Source organism: Heteronotia binoei, chromosome 11, assembly GCF_032191835.1.
Source record: "Heteronotia binoei isolate CCM8104 ecotype False Entrance Well chromosome 11, APGP_CSIRO_Hbin_v1, whole genome shotgun sequence".
NCBI lineage: Eukaryota > Metazoa > Chordata > Lepidosauria > Squamata > Gekkonidae > Heteronotia > Heteronotia binoei.
In genome coordinates, this window is record NC_083233.1 from 26,220,358 (window position 1) to 26,237,826 (window position 17,469).

A 17,469-nucleotide genomic window follows, 5' to 3' on the forward strand; every position below is an offset into this window, starting at 1 on the left:
CTCCATGATTTAAAATGTAAGCATGTGTCTCTGGCAACCAAGTTCAGGTTAATTCATGTCACAATATTCCCCATTACCGTATATGGATGTGAGAGCTGATAATGAAGAAAGATGACAGAAAGAAAGGTAATTCCTTGAAACATGGTGCTGGAAGAGAGTTGTAAGGCATCGCTGCCATTAAGCCTTGTTGCTATTTGGGTTTATTAGTTTCCTTAGCTTGTAAGTTTTTGCAGGCCTCTGGCCCGGCCTGCTAGCGGCAACTTGCTCCTTTTAACTGCATTCACCTGCAGCTTTTGGCTATAAAGAGAAGCAGCTTTGGGCGTCTCTGTAATTTGTTTCAGCTTACTGGTGGCAATTAGCTAAGCATGTCCTGATTGGCCAATTGGTTCACGGGCTAAGGCAAGGACTTCTGAAAACGTGCCTTGCTCAGGGAGTGGGAGGGTGGCTATTCCATCAACAGCTGAGAAAAGGCTGCATCACTGATTCTCCCACAACATGGACCGCCCAGCATGGGAGGGACTTTGTCTTTCAAGAATTGTGCTGTGGACCTGCATCTGGTGAGCAAGAGTCTTTATTTTGTTTGCCTTTGTGTGTGCCTCAAGAATACTTCAAGTCCAGCATACACTCTTTGTAACTTGAGCTGTTTACTAAACTGGAACATTTCCTATCTTGTGGTGTGTGGAGTTATTTATTGAGAGCTTGCCAATAACCTTAGAAGAGAACCTGAAAAGCCTATGTTAACAGGTTTAGGGCCCTTGAGGCTCCTGGCTGGCTCAGGTGGCTGTGGTTTCAGTGTTTGGGAGCAGGAGTGGTAAAGGTCTGGATTCCTTGAGGATCCTCGCTGGCCCAGGTGGTTATAGTTGCAGCACCTGGAAGTAGGAGTAGGAATCTCTAGGACCATACAAGAGTTTTGCAGATCCCATGGACCACCAAAAAGACATATAAGTTGGTTCTACATCAAATCAAAACTCAACTCTCTCTCCAAGTCAATATGACTAAAGTGTGACTAGTACTTTGGTCACATTATGAGAAGACAAGACTCACTGAAAAAGACAATAATGCTAGGGAAAGTTGAAGGCATCAGGAAAGAAGACAGAACATGAGATGGATTGACTCTATAAAGGAAGCAATAGCTCTCAGTCTGCAAGACCTGAATGAGGCTGTTAATGATAGGACGTTTTGGAGGTCATTAATTCATAGGGTCACCATAAGTAGAAAGCAACTTGACTGTATTTAACACACACACAGAGAGCCAATTTTGGTAACTATCACAAAATATGCCAAAGTTCACCTAGTAGTAATGAACTTGAGAGGGTTTAGGTACAAATAATATAGTAGATACTCTTTGCTTGTGGCTTTTATGCTTCCTTTTTCTTAATCTCCTGGTTTTCATTGCACAAAAGCTTCGTGTGCTGTAGTTGGTAGACCTTGGATCACAAGACCTGGATTTAAATCCCTTCTTAGTTATGAAATTCACTGGGTAACCCTGTTCAGTTATTTCTCAGGCTCACTTACCACACATTCTTAGATTATTAACTTCATTTTCATCCAAGTTGTTCAAGGTAGTGTATATATTAACATCAAAGGATAAGGTGAATGTCCTTGGTCTGCAGGTGCTTCTGGATCCAGGCATACGGTTGGAGGCGCAGGTCTCTTCCATGACATGTAGTGTGTTTTTCTGGTTCAGCTAATACACCAGCCGTAGCCGTTCCTTGAAAAAAAAAAACATGATTGGGCCACAGTAATCCTTGCTCTGATTGCAGCCAAGATAAATTACTGTAGTGTACACTTCATGAGACTGCCTTTGAATACTGTGTAGCAACTTCATTTGGTACAAAATGTGGCAACCAGGATATTGTTGGGGTTTGCAGGGCTTTTTGTAGCAGGAACTTCTTTGCATATTAGGCCACACACCTCTGATGTAGCCAATCCTCCAAAAGCTTACAGGGCTCTTAGTACAGGGCCTACTGTAAGCTCCAGGAGGACTGGCTACATCAGGGGTGTGTGGCCTAATATGCAAAGGAGTTCCTGCTACAAAAAGAGCCCGGGGGGGGGGGGTTGGATATAGGGATTGTATCATCCCTGTGCTGAAAGATCCTCACTGGCTGCCCATCAGTTCCCAGTCACATGGATGGATGAGTTTGGATCACCATCTCTCCTTCTCAGGGAGGCCTCACAGTTTTTATTAAGAATGCTTAAAGACTAATCAGCGCAGCTCATGTGAGGCTGAAGCTAACACATCAGTTAGCTGTTCTCCTGTCCTAAACTTGTTTGAGCCATTATTTACATATATAGATCACCACTCAGCAACCGATCTGTACCTTCTCCTCCCACAACAGGCCCACCTCACAGAGCCCACCCCACCTCTCTCATAAAGCTGCCACCCCCCACCAAGGCCAACTGTGAGTATGTGGAGAAATTTGGGGTTCAGCCTGCCAGGGCTGTCAATTTCACAGGTTCCCTGTTCTGACTTGAAAATCCAAGTCAAGGTTTATAACATCCCTAGTTGTAAGGAAAAAGTGAAATTGCCTCATCCATAACACCACTCTGAACTCCATGGGGAAGGGTGAGATGCACATTTGAAGGATGGGGGCATTTTTTCCCTGCCCTTCATAGCTTCTGTCATCATTGCACAAGACCAATAAGAATAGATGCTTGCATTCTGGTAGCACATGAGTGAAAGAAGTGATGTTTTTTGCTTCAATATGTTGGATTTTCTCCTCTAGCTCTTTGCTGAAAAAAACACTTTATGGAAGGTGGCTGCAAAGAACTGGAAATATAATTCTAGTCTGCTTTCTGATAACTCTAGTGGGATGGTTATGCCCTGTTGTTTTACAGGTGGCTCGAAGTTATTTTTGTATTGAATGATAAGGGATGAACCAAATATGCCATTTCATTTTTGCTTTCATACTTTGTCTTGGGGAGCTTTTTCCCCCCTTTTACTATTTTCCTTGCCAGTATTCCTAATCTATTTCTTTTACAGCCTTTTATAGGATTTTTATGCCCAATTGTACTTCATTTATGTTTTACACCATTCATACTCAATTGGCACAAAAATAACTTGAACAATTGTGTAAATTTTGTGGGAAAGATCTTAGTGTGAAGCAGCAGAAAAACAGAGACCCATGGGTTCAATTTGCACAAGGGGAAAGAAGAAATGAAAGGGGATTTTTCTTTGAGGCCAAGCATGCAGCTATGAAATCCAGTAGTAGAAGAATACGAGTTGGCTTTATACTCCACCCTCAGAGCTGGTGCGAGGGTGCCGGTGCTAGGCTGGCACCCAAGGCAAGGTATGGCCCCCGCTCCCAGCATCCTACCCACCACATACTTTTTCACACACACACCCACCTGAGCATGGCAGCAGGCCCCAGGTGGCGAACTGGAGCACACCTGCCATCCAGCTGCCCCATAGGGAAAGGCCAGGTGGCTCCTCTCTTGCCACCAGCCTGCCTCCCTCCCTTGGCAGTGGTGGCAGCAAGAAGAGGCTCCTCTGGCCATTGATGCAGGCAGGCAAACAGGAAAAGGTGGTGTGGTGGTGGGAAGGAGGTGAACAGGAAGAAGCAGGCATAGTGCTTCCTTACCACTGCACCACCTATTGCTGCCTGCCAGTTTTATTTGTGCTGGCAACTCTGTAAGCCTAAATGCCCTCAAAGTGAGGTTGGGGAATTAGTCAGGTGGGCACCTGGCTCACCAGGAATCTTTTACCAATGTATACAAGAATACACGTCCAGAAAAGTGATGCTTAAATATTTGGGACTCTAATTTAGTAACATCAGTTGTAATTTATTGGAAAATAATATAGACACAAGACAAAAGGTTCATACACTCGTACATACAGTCCTAGGAAATATAGATAGATCGATAGGGGAACATAAAGGGTACACATACAGGGTGATATTTACCTATCATAGCTTCCAAGGAAGGCTCCAATGGTGACAAAAGAGGGTGTGGGTAAGGGGCCCGAAACTGATCAGGGATCGGGGATGGATCTATACAGCGGGGGATTGGGATACTGATAGATACACACATTAGTAAAGTTGGGTCAGAGGTTAAATAAACTATTACTGGCCCTTAGGGGATGGGAGGAGATAGGGGAGGCTCCACAATGACCATAAGGGCTGGACTTATGCGGTAGCCAATGGGGGGTTTATTGGGGTCACCTTATTGGGTGCTGGGGCTAACCAATCAATCTGCTGGGTTGGTAGGTACCTGGTGAGGCTTTCATATGGAAAGATACCCAGTGGAGGCTCCACAGTAGAAAAATGGACAAATGACTCTAAAAGGGGGGCACTTCACATTAACACTATGGTGACAATAGATATTCAAATGGATGCCTAGGTAACACCCGGTTTAGACAAAAGCCGTGGCACTGGCTGGAGATGGTCGTCCTCTTCTCTAGTCTCCTTCTTGGCACCAGCCTTTGTTCTGGGTTCCCTTGATCAAAGGAAGCGACAGCTGGACATTGAAACAATCCTTTAGGCTGATGGGTCAGCCAAAGGTGATATTGGGTGTGTACATGAGCTTTTAGTCCTGCTAAAATGGAAGTAAGCCTTTTTGGAAGAGGTCTGCATGTGGTATTAGCCCTCCACGGTGGATTCCATGGTCGGTGCTTCATAACCGTTCGCCTGGACAGCTCCCTGGCTGCGCAGTTTCTTCCGTTCCATGGCTGATATTCTGAACGACCGGAAGATGTTCTTGTTGCTTATAGACACTCTACACCAGTTTAGAATGTCTAGTTAACTCATGGTTCTTTGTACAACATAAGTCCTTTGCATTCCTGGATGGGTGCACTCCCACTCCCTGGCCAGATGAGTGTGAGTCACCTTCTCCCGGTGTGCTGGCACCCATGCTTGGTAAACGCAATGTTCAAAGAGGGGGCTTCTTCTCACAATTCAGCCTCCCATGTAGGCTGCTTGGGCCACCTGCAGGGAGAGGGAGGGAGTGGGAGGGGGCACCCAGTGTCCCTGTAGGACAGGTGGCCACCTACCTGCTTACTTGGATGTACCAGGCCTGCCCACCCTTCATATGAACATATGAAGCTGCCTTATACTGAATCAGACCCTTGGTCCATCAAAGTCAGTATTGTCTTCGCAGCGGCTCTCCAGGGTCTCAAGCTGAGGTTTTTCACACCATTTTGCCTGGACCCTTTTTTGGAGATGCCAGGGATTGAACCTGGGACCTTCTGCAGATGCTCTACCACTGAGCCACCATCCCTCCCCTTCATTATCCAAAGGAGTCTCAGAGTGGCTTATAATCACCTTCCTTTCCTCTCCACACAACAGACACCCTGTGAGGTAGGTGGGACTGAGAGAGTTCTAAGAGAACTGTGATTGACCCAAGGTCATTCAGCTGGTTTTATGTGGAAGAACAGGGAATCAAACCTGATCCTCCAGTTAAGAGTCTACTGCTCTTAACTACTACACCAGACTGGCTCTCTCAGGAGCATCCCTTGATATGACTTGTAAAGATAGGACCAATTTCCTCAGGACATACAGTAAATTCTGGAACATCACTGGATGAGTTTGACTTACTTGCTATGCTGAACAACGGCAATCTATGATAATCATTTATTCCTCCTTGAAATGGGAGGAAAGTTGAAAAATCTTTGAGCCAGGATGCATGACATCTATGTTGAGCTTCTGTTCTTCCTATTTGAGTGTGGCCAAAGGTGTGGACTAGGGATGGGCATGAATTGAAGCATGAAGCATGATTTGTGTCTAAAAGAGCCAATTTGTGGTTCTTGCACTATGCATGACTCGCAGAATGAAGTGGCTTGGTTTCAGGGTGGTTTGTCTGTGTCATCATCATCAGGGGATCCTCCTTGCATACTGCGATGTGCCCAGTGTGATGACATCATCCAGAAATGATGCTATCGCACGAAACACATCACCCCCAGCAAATGTGCCCAACACGATGGCATCACTTCTGGGTGACATCATCATGTTGGTCATGTTTGTGGCGCTCTGGCGCTTTCTGGCCCTTCCAGACCAAATGAACCAATGAACCACAATTCATCCAGAAAATGAAATGAAACGAACCACCAAATCAGACTAACCAATGAACCACGAAATGAAATGAACCACCATTTTCATGTTTCGTGCCCATCTCTAGTGTAGACCTTGGCTGCTAGCCCATGAATGGTGACCCTGAATGAGCTGGCCCAGTGGTTTCAGGATCAACTCAGGTGTTGTGTTGTATTGTATTGTGTTTTCCTTCCTTCCTTTCTTCCTTATCAGATTTATAGCTCACCCTCCCCCGACAGGCTCAGGGCGGCTAACAACAGTTTAAAAACATTAGCAATTTACAAATATATGAAAATTATGTACATAAAAACATTGCCAGACACATTAAAAATCCAAGATGACAAGCTTCTGATTTCCATTATATTAGTTCAGTGAGATTGTTGGTGCTGAAGGTAATAGCCACCTCCTCCTAACCATTAAAGGTGAGCTTGAATGGTTTGGTCTTACAGGCCCTACGGAACCGTGGCAGGTCCTGCAGGGCCCTGATGTTTTCGGGGAGGGCATTCCACAAAGTGGGGGCCATTACTGACAACGCTCTGGCTCTAGTGCTGGTCAATCAAGCTTCTTTTGGTCCAGGGATCTTAAGGAGATTTTGAGACCCCGAATGTAGTGCTTTCTGGGGTGCATATGCGGAAAGGTGGTCCCAACGGTAGACAGGTCCCAGGACATATAGGGCTTTAAAGGTTATAACCAGCACCTTGAAGCACATTCAGAACACCACAGGCAACCAGTGTAACGCTTTCAGCACAGGTTGAATGTGCTCCCGTACATTAGCAACCTGGCTGCTGCATTTTGCACGAGTTGCAGTCTCCAAAGTTGAGTCAAGAGCAGCCCCATGTAGATGATGTTACAGTAGTCTATTCTCGAGATGACCATTGCATGGATCACTGTTGCCAAGTCATCGTGCTTTTGGTATGGAACCAACTGCCTTATCCACCTAAGATGGTAGAATGCGGATTTGGCAGTGGCTGCTACCTGGGCCTTCATTGTCCATTGTCAGCGACGGCTCCAGGAGCCCCAAGCTCTTGACCCTTGACACTGGTGCTAGTAGCATCCCATCAAAGGCCGGCAAGGGGATTTCCCTACCCAGGCCACTGCGACTCAGGCACAGGACCTCTGTCTTTGCTGGATTCAATTTCAATTGACTCTGCCGGAGCCATTTCACTATGACTTGCAATGCCAGGTCCAGATCTTCCAGGGCGCAGCTGGACTGGCCTCCCAACGATAGATAGAGCTGGATGTCATCCTTCCTTCCTTCTTATGGTGAATCCGCCATAAGGGGGAAAATAGGATGTAAATAATAAAATAGTCATTTTTAGTGCTTATATTGTAATTGCCATAATGTCGTGTATGTGAAATGCTGTCAAGTCACTCCTGACTTATGGGGTGTGGCCACACCTCACATTAAAAGCGTGTGTGTAGCGCTCAAATTTGAACAGCTGAATATTGATTCTATGCAGGGCCATTCAGACGAGCATCCAAGAATGCGACTCATTCTGTTGTTGAGCGTTCAGACTTCCAATACTATCATGCTCTTTTCTTGGAGCATGCGTGATCAGGTGGTGATTTCTGGGGGGGGGGGGTCCATTGAACATGCGCCCAACTGTTTGGAGGTGGGAAATCAAACGTTACTTCAGAGGGGGGGGGAGTTTCCAGAAATCCTCCACATTGAAGAGCCGGTTTGGTGTAGTGGTTAAGTGTGCGGACTCTTATCCGGAAGAACCAGGTTTGATTCCCTACTCCTCCACTTGCACCTGCTAGCATGGCCTTGGGTCAGCCATAGCTCTAGCAGAGGTTGTCCTTGAAAGGGCAGCTGCTGTGAGAGCCCTCTCCAGCCCCACCCACCTCACAGGGTGTCTGTTGTGGGGGAGGAAGGTAAAGGAGATTGTGAGCTGCTCTGAGACTCTTCGGAGTGGAGGGAGGGATATAAATCCAATATCTTCTTTGAAAAAAAGAGATTTTTTTCCTGTTCTAAATAGTGGGATAACGTTCCCCCCCCCTCTCCGATCCTGTGTTGATTGGAAAAGCAGAAGCGTCACCTCAGATTCCCAGATGATCTGGCAATGCGCATGCCTGCTGGGGCTTTTTTTTTTTAAAAAAAGGTGAGAGGCAGTATCGCGCGTGAGCTGTCCAAACAGGAAAAAGCCGATCTTATGCAGCTTTTTTGAAAAAGGACTGGACTATGTGCTGTCAAATTAATGCACCATTGAGGAGTAGCAAGCCAGGATGACCCTGGGTGACACTCGATTGCCAGATGTGGATGTCTGAACAAACACATTTAACCCGTCAGCAAGACGGAGCTGTATCGCCACTAATGGTATGTCTGGCTGCACCCATGGTGACCCCATCAATGAATGCCCTCCAAAATGTCCAATCTTTTACAGTCTTTTTCTGGTCTTGCAAACTGAGGGCCATGATTTCCTTGACTGAGTCAATCCATCTCATGTTCAGTCTTCTTCTTTCTCTGCTGTCTTCAGCTTTTCCTAGAATTATTGTCTTTTCCATGAGTCATGTCTTCTCATAATGAGACCAAAATAGGATAGGCTCAATTTAGTCATTTAGCTGTTTTGGTGAGTTCAGGCTTGATCTGATGTAGAACCCACTTATTTGTTATTTTGGCAGGCCATGGTATCCATAAAGCTTTCCCTCAACACCACATTTTAAACAAAAAAAAAATGCTGTCATCTTTCTCTATTTTCCACCTTTCAGATGCCTACATAGCAATGGGGAATACTACCGTATGAATTATAGCATTAATGATAGAGAGACTAAAATAAATTCCCTTCTGAGCAATGTTCCCTCTAAGCTGCAGGGTCTTGTGAGCAAAAATTCTACTTTGTGAGCTACTAGCATTAAAGTTGTGAGCTACTGCATAAATTATTGTGCTCTGGGGTCATCCTTTCTAAGCTAAGACAAAAGTGTGTGAGCTGGAGGCTAAAAATCCATGAGCTAGCTCATGCTAACTTAGCTTAGAGGAAACACTGCTTCTGAGTATTTGTTGGGGTGTTTGAAAAAGTTCCTTATGTGGTGGTCAGTTTCTATACTATTGTCTAGGGGTGAAGGGCCCAAGTCGATGGAGTACAACAGCAGTTAGGCTGAGAAGAGAGCTGCAGAAAACCCGACTCTCCACTTTCTGCACTCGCCACAAGATGGACAAGGACTGTAGCACACATGGACCCATATTTCCCACCATCGAAATAAATGGGCCGGAGATAGGCAGCAGCCTCTGAGAAGCACCGTCTGTTGTGTAAACTTGCGCCCGCCTATTAAGGATGTATTGGAATTAAATCCCTGCCTAGCTCTGTTGAAACTGCTTTGGGAAAATTCATATCAAATCTGTCCACTGCCGTTAGTTTTTATGACAGCGCCGTTACAGAGAAATAAACAGTGTCATTGGTGAAAGGAAAGTCAAGCTGTTTTCGAATTGGCTAAGCAGCGGCTGATGTCCTGAAGGATTAGAGTGCGTTATGACCCCAGCCCTGCCAATCTGTTTAGCTACTGACGCTTCACCATATGGGGTCATAGGGAGGTGATTTCTCACATAATGCCAAATGACCTAGAAAAGCCCATAGCATTTCCATTGTGAGCACTTGCTAACGTGGGACCAAACGAGACCCAGATGGAGAAGGCTTAATGTATACATTTTGATGGACTGTCATTAAACGACTTTCATTTTCTCTGCTCCACACTTTGTGATGGAGAGCGCTGAGGAAGGAGAAAAGCCCTCCTGGGCTGTTGTGTCACATACAGAAGAAGATTTGTATTTAATTGAACTCGGTGTGGATGGAGGCGACACCCCCTCCCCCCATGCACACACAATTCCACACGCACACACCCTGCTGCTTTTTCCACACTCTTTGCAAACATTTCACTTCATGTTAAGTATGGCACTATAGAAATTGACTTGACAGCCTGAGAGGGCTAGCTGAGCAAAATGAACTGAGGGTGGTACAAATGGACTTCTGGATTCCACTTGGGCTGACGGGGGGAAAAGGAATCTGGGAAACAAACAAAGGAAAGCAGCTAAGGGTCCTTGTGGCACCACAGAGAATAACTTTTTTAAAAAAAACATCCACTCCCTTACTGACTGATATCAGAGCAGCCAGAAAGAGAAGAGGAAATGGACAAGTATCTCACGTATCATGCCTGGCTTCCAGATCTTGCTCAGAACCCCTTTCCTCAGCATCAGGGCTTTTTTTTTTTTGTAGGAGGAACTCCTTTGCATATTTGGCCACACACCCCTGATGTAGCCAATCCTTCAAGAGCTTATAGGGCTCTTAGTACAGGGCCTACTGTAAGCTCCAGGAGGAATGGCTACATCAGGGAAGACTGGCCTAATATGCAAAGGAGTTCCTGCTACACACTTACACAAAAAAGCCCTGCTCAGCACCCTTCCAATGAAAATTTATCTGATGTTTATATTGGTTTTAAACTGAGGCAGGGCAATTTGGGAGACAATTTTTGACTGGGAAACAGGGTTGAAAGATCCATTCATACATTTACAGTGCAGTTCTGTGCTGAGTTACTCCAGTCTAAGCCCATTGTTTGAGATGGCAGTTATTTTATGTAGGATTGCACTGGTTAGCGTAGCATCTGCTTTTGTGGCCTAGAGCTTCTGGGTGTCATCTGTGTGATCAGATGTTTGCAGAGTTAGCATGTGCATGCCCAAGTGTCAAAAGTAGGATCTGGCACACATTTACTTTCCATTTGTTTTTGTTTCCATGCTTGTGGAAAGCTTTAAATCTTCTACCAGGTCAAAAGTGGGCAATCTTATTTGATCTGCATTTTTGAAACTGTGAATTTCCAAATCTTGCTTTTGAAGATTTGAGATGGAGAGCTTGTTTGTTTACAACTTAAATTTTAAGGAACATTGAACACAGAATAGGGAAAAAAGAAGCTCCAGCAAAAACTGGCCATAAGCAGCAAGACTTCCCTATAGATTTCCCCCCATTGTCAACTCCTTTTGAACATCTGTAAGATAATTAAGACCATTTCCTAGGGTCAATATTTGTCCTTATTTAGCTAGGACAGTTCTTTCTTTCTTTTTTTCTTCCTGTCCTTGATAAATCAGATTCCCTATTTTTATTTTTGGGGAATGTCAATCAATTTACATTGGGTTGGAACCAATGAAAAATGGCCACCCCCCAAAAAAGGCTATGCTGAGGAAAATGGAACCTGTATAGGGTAAAAAACCCTATATATGACATGGGTTGTAGTGAAGAGAATTTGGTGAGATTGAGCCAAACAGCTGGCTGGATCCTACTCATAATGTTGGCATTGTCATTCCTGAGCAGGGAAAATAAGCACCATCAAAAACTAACCATAAGCATATGGGACCTCACATTATGCCTCCATCTTGGAATTGCCAACTCCAGATATGGAAATACCTGGAGACTTGAGGATGGAACCTGGGAGTGTGCAGTTTAGAGAGGGGAAGGACCTTAGTAGGGTGTAATACCATACAGTCCACCTTCCAAAGCAGCCATTTTCTCCAGGAAAAGTGGAATAATTTTTAAATAAATAAATAAGCAGTGGATGTAGTCTGGAGATGAGGTGCAATTCTGGGAGACCCTCAGCCTTCACCAAGGAATTGGCAACCTTTATCCATCCAATTTTTTCCCCTTTTAACTTTTTTACCATCTATGCTGAATAAGAGCTCTGAGTAACTTGGAAGTTTGCATATTGCACTGTGAACATTCTGCTTAATAAAGCTATTATTTTACTGTCTCTGTGAAGTTCATCATGAACTGCTGTCTGTGCAGACCTGGAAAAAAAAATCAAAAGAATGTTTGAGCAACAAATCTTAGGTGTTTGCAGGCAAAAATCCCCTTCTTTCACGGAAAACCCATAATTCCAACAGAAATATTGGACCCTCAGTGGCAATAAATAACTAGCTGGCAGAGAAAATCCTCAGATGTGAAGGAAGAAGTAACTTTCAAGGTTACTATGTTTTAAAGACATTTAAGCCTCCTCAATAAGTGTAAAGGTTTTTGTTTCTCTCTTCTTCAATAGAGACAATCTTAGTGCCCCATAAGCAGAAATGAAAGCCATGGGATTAATTTATTCTCCCTTTCTCATAAATAAGAGGAAAAGACACATTTCTGTCATTTTCCTTAAGGGGAAGGGTTTTTTTTTGGGTCAGAGCTCAGTGATAGAACACATGCTGAGTTTGTTCTCTTCTGCTCACAGGCACTTAAGGCTGGAGGCTGACCAGAAGTGGGAACCAAAAGGCAGGTACCAAAGGGCTCTTATCTTTCGGCTCTTAGCCTGAGGGTTATAGCCTAGAGCTGGGTGGGAGGTTCTTGTGTGTGTATGTGGGGGGGAGACTTGTTCTTCACTCTGAAGCCTCTCCACTTTTCATATTCTTCATTGGAAGTCACTTCTGGTCACCACTGGGGAGAAAAGAGGGATGTAAACACACAAACACAGAGATGCTTTGGATAGGCCCCTGCCGATCTCGAATCGCATTTGTTCCCTAGTAAACGGATTTCAAATAGCTGATTGCTGGAACACCCCTGTCCATTGCAAAAAGCAGCAGTGGTCCAAATGTATCACTGACTGTAATATTGTATATAACAAAGGGGAGTTTTATGGATACCACGGAGTGCCAAAAAGACAAATAAGTGGGATCTAGATCAAATCAAGCCTGAAGTCTCCCTAGAAGCTAGAATGATTCAACTCAGGCTATTGTACTTTAGTCACATTATGAGAAGACAAGAATAACTGGGAAAAGACAATAATGCTAGGAAAGCTGAAGGCGGCAGGGGAAGAGGAAGACATACCATGAGATGGACGGACGCAGTCAAGGAAGTCATGGCCCTCAGTTTTCAAGACTTGAGCAAGGCTGTTAATGACAGGACATTTTGGAGAATGTTAATTGAAAAGGTCACCATAAGTTGGAAGTGACTTGATGGCATTTCACAAACACACACACACACACACATGGAAAAAAGAGGTCTGAGGCACTTTAAAGAATAAGAAGTGTGTGGATGGTATCAACTTTTGTGAAGTGCTACACTGTATGTAGTTGTTTATTTTTATCCCACCTATCTCCATAGTAGGGTCCCAAAGCAGCTTACATATCATTCTCCACACATGTTTATAGACATACACAGTCGCATATTGACAGAGTACAGCTATGGGAGACAGCAGGCCCAAGATTAGAAGGCACAGGTATGTGACATAATTTCAAAGCACAGATAAAGAAGAATTGGTTTCTATCCCACACTTTTCTCTACTTTAAGGAGTCCCAAGGTAGCATACAATCTCATTACCTTCTCCTCCCCGCAATGAGCACCTTGTGAGGTAGTGGGGTTGAGAGAATTCTGAGAGAACTGTGATTGGTCCAAGGTTACCTTCATGTGGAGGAGTGGGAAATTAAACCCAGTTCCCCAGATTACAGTCCACTGCTCTTAACCACTACACCACGCTGGCAGTATCTAGTTTGTTTGTTTGTTAAAATCTGACAGTGCCATCCTAAGCAGAGTTACACTCTTCTAAATCCATGGAAGTCAATGCTACTATGCTATAAATAACCCAAGGACTAAGTATAAACTACTTCTCCCAACTGTTACTGAATTGCAACTTTCTAAAAAAAATATGCAATTAACTTCATATGCAACTATTCTGAAAACATAGTAAATGGAAAATGAGGGATGGATGTTATTTATGTGCCTGATGTTTTACTGAGGGGTCTCCACTCCCAAAGAGTTTACAATCAAAATTGGCCAGGGGGAACCAAAGGAAGGGTATCAAAAAGCAAATGGGGTCAAATGAAGTTCCACATATGGACATAAGACGGTGAAGTCCAAGCATATCAGAAAGTTAATATATGAACTGGTTAATGTTTTGGAGGAGCATATTTTGAAAATGTTATTCTAGAACCCCTTAAATTAGCACAAAAATGGTATGCCTGGTCACCATGGGGTATGTGCTAAAAACACGTAAAGGGAGCAATTTTAAATGTATTTACAATGCCTGCTGGTGAGGGCAAATTCAAACCATAAAGTGGATATGATTTGATTTTATGGACAATTAAGGGTGAGTGTTCCATGTGAAATGCAGGCAAAAAAAAAAGGCACCCAACCCACCATTAGCAATAATGGGTGCTTCAAGTCCAGTGCACCAAGCAGAGGACTAACAATATAACCTAATTAGAGGCCAAGTGCCAGAGTAAATTGCTGTTAAGCGGGGAAATAGAAATCAAGCTGGAGAAGATTCAACGTGTGACTGGAGGCGTTTCAGGAACCCTGCCAGGGCAGCCATGCACATGAACTTGGTGGGTGTGCCAGAGGGGGAAAAATCTGGCTAATTGCTGATGGAGCCACTCATGTTGGAATGATTAGGAACCAAATCCATTCCTTTTGGCACAACCCATCGGGTGTAGCCTATGTACCCAACTGAAAGAAAAGCACACTGCACAAGAGCTTTCTGATTACTTCAGTTGAGCTCGGGCTGATGTTCCCAATGATTATTTCCTCCTTTTCTCCCATCTTATTCTTCACTCTAACATACACAGTGATGAGACTGATTCCTACCACCTTTCTGTCCCTCGCCTCAGCTTGAAAGTGATAATATAGCTGAAACCATGTAAATCCTATCAGACCAAAAGGGGAAGCTTCACCAAAGCAGAAAGAATGGTGAAAAATACGGTAGAGTCACCAGATGACCACAACGTACTGAAATACCACAGGAAAGTGAAGAGAAGCACTTAAAAACCTCCTGAATTTCCTCTGAAATTGTGGGATATCCTATGAGAGAACACTGCAGCTTCTCAAAGGATGAGCTATTCCTCTGTCAGCGGGGGATTGATTGTTTTCAAAATCTACCCTTACTATGAGATACAATGAGGAAGCCACCTCAGATGGCTGATATTATTCATGGGATAACAAGTTGTTTGAGGAAGGCAGCTCCAACACCAGTGCCCCTTACCGCAAGAACTCACAGGCCAGATTTGATGGTGATGGATGGAGAAGGCCAATCAGGGAAAGAGTTGTTAACTCTTTTTGCCTTGGGCAATGAAAGTCAGTCATAGTTATTGCCTCCTTTGGAAGGGCAGAAGATAGATAATTAATTGTATATTGAACACTGCAAATGAAAATGTATTTTTTTCTCATTGTAAATAAAAAGTAATGTAGAAATTAAAACATACTTTATAAAACTTCAGCAGGGGCTTAACAATTATCACACACATCCAATCTACATTTGATTTCACAAATTTCTAGAAAGAAATGGGCCTCATCTAATCTGAAGCTAGCCACTAATCAGACAATGTTGATATTTGAATTTATTGGTAGATAATCAGCTACTTCAAAGTCTGGCCAAAGGGAATGTCTTTCCAGCAAATGACAGAGAAATTTACAGTGAGCGTCCTTAGAAACTGAGCTTTTCAACAAATGGGTGCACGTATAGAATTTTTAATCCCGTAAATGTGCCAAACCAGAAGAATTCCAAACTACATGACGAGAGTTCTCAATGAAGTAAGTGTATGAGTTTAGTCTTCATTTGACGTCCCCCCCCTTTTTTTTTTGCTGTCAAGTCACAGCTGACTTATGGTGAACCGTAAGGGTTTTCAGAACTGTGTTCTGAGGTTGGTTTTGTCATTGCCTGCCTCCACATCATGGCCCTAGAATTCCTTCAAGGTCTCCCATCCAAATACTAGCCAGGGCCAACCCTGCTTACCTTCCAAGATCTGACCATATCAGGTTAGCCTGGGCTATTCAGGTCAAGGCTTGTGCAATATTCAGTATTGCACTCCATGTGTAATAATTTGGCCTGCTTCTGATTTATCTCTAACTCCTTGTACGTTGTTTGGTGCTTCTTTAGAGGTAGAGGGGGTAACTGTAACCAAGAAATAAACACCGGCACACACCTGCAGTTTACTGTAAAAAAAACCCCCTGATGTGTATTAAACAAGCTGCCACTTTTGCAGGATTAATTCATGTTTTACCAGCCTGTCCCATTCATCAGAATAGAGTGTAAAATAGATCGTTCCTTATTTGTGGTCTGCAGCACAGCTTCAGAAGTAGGGAACGGCTGAGTAATGGCAGTGCTACAGTCCCACGCCAGAGTGTGCACTAGCCAAGGTTTGTTATTTGCAGGATTATAAATCATATAAATGAAACACTGCTAAGGTGTCTTCTCAACTCCTCCTCCTCCACTGTCATACTTTATCACATTCCTGGGCATGTTATAGATTTCACTGAAAGCTTCTATAATAGTACACCAAAGTCCAAAATAAGAAATTGGTCTTAACCTAGGTCTATCTCTTACTTACTTGGCCCAACGAAATGTCATCAACTAGTCTAACTTGAGATAAGTTCTGAACTGTGATAGACAAGTAGTCCTTCACTACACAGTTTGATCTCTGTGCTGCAGTGACTGGAGCATTGGATGAGGACACCAAGAAGATCCAAAGTGGAGGAAAGGGTACATAAGGATGCTCAGGGATTTTTTTGTGGAAAAAGCCCAGCAGGAACATATTTGCATATTAGGCCACACCCTCAATGTAACTATTGTTTCACACATGGCTCTTTTTGTAGAAAAAGCCCAGCAGGAACTCATTTGCATATTAGGCCATATCCCCTGATGCCAAGCCCGCTGGAACTGTGTTCCTGTGCGTTCCTGTTGAAAAAAAAAAGCTCTGAGGACGCTTCTGAAATTGTTACAGGCAATGCATCAACATTCCTCTGTGGGGGGTTTTAGTAGCTGTATTTTGTGCATACCCAGTTTGCCACTGTTTTCAGTTCACTTGGTTCCTTTACATCTTCCATCTTCTACACTACTGATGTACATATGCCCATTGATAAAACTCTGAAAAAGTTTGTGAATGTGACTATGTGTTCATTTGTTCTGGCACCCTGCAGATGAAGACACAAGACACCAAGTGTGGGTTCAACTAGTTTATTTAACTGTATCCAATTTATGAAAATGGCTGATCTGCACCACTGCACATTTCAATAATCTGATGATTTTGAGGGCGAGCTGCACAAGACATCCACATGAACTATCTAGACAGATCCACTGCAGCTCCAAATCCCTATGTGCAGAGAGGTTCCCAGTTTCACCCCTCTCCCCTGATGTGCTGCAAGGCATCTATGTATCATAAGGCATCCCTCTCCGCTTTTGTGTTGCAAAAGCATCTACAGGGCTCAAAAGATGGCACTCAGTACACCCAGTTACAAGGCATGCGAAGGCCTGTTCTGGACATGCTCTCTGTCACACAGATGTCTCAGGGCACTTGTCAATGAACTCCGCCTATCCAAAACAACCCACTTCTCCCTGCCAACTACTTGTGATAGGTAAAGCATCGCACCAAAATGACAGATTTTTAATTGTATTGAGGTTGCTTTTATATAATGTTTTATCAGTGCATTGACACAGTGCATTTACACAGCAGATAAAAATGGACTTGCAGGAACTTTACATTGTGTCAAGCTATGGGTTC

General features: G+C 43.8%; 1 long non-coding RNA gene across 1 annotated transcript; it reads left to right on the top strand.

Moving 5' to 3' along the window:
* The first annotated feature begins 327 nt into the window (after positions 1–327).
* Positions 328–9,430, top strand: LOC132579119 (uncharacterized). The gene is made up of 2 exons (XR_009555959.1): positions 328–557; positions 9,078–9,430. It is a non-coding gene; the product is annotated as an uncharacterized LOC132579119 (long non-coding RNA).
* Positions 9,431–17,469: the final 8,039 nt, after the last annotated feature.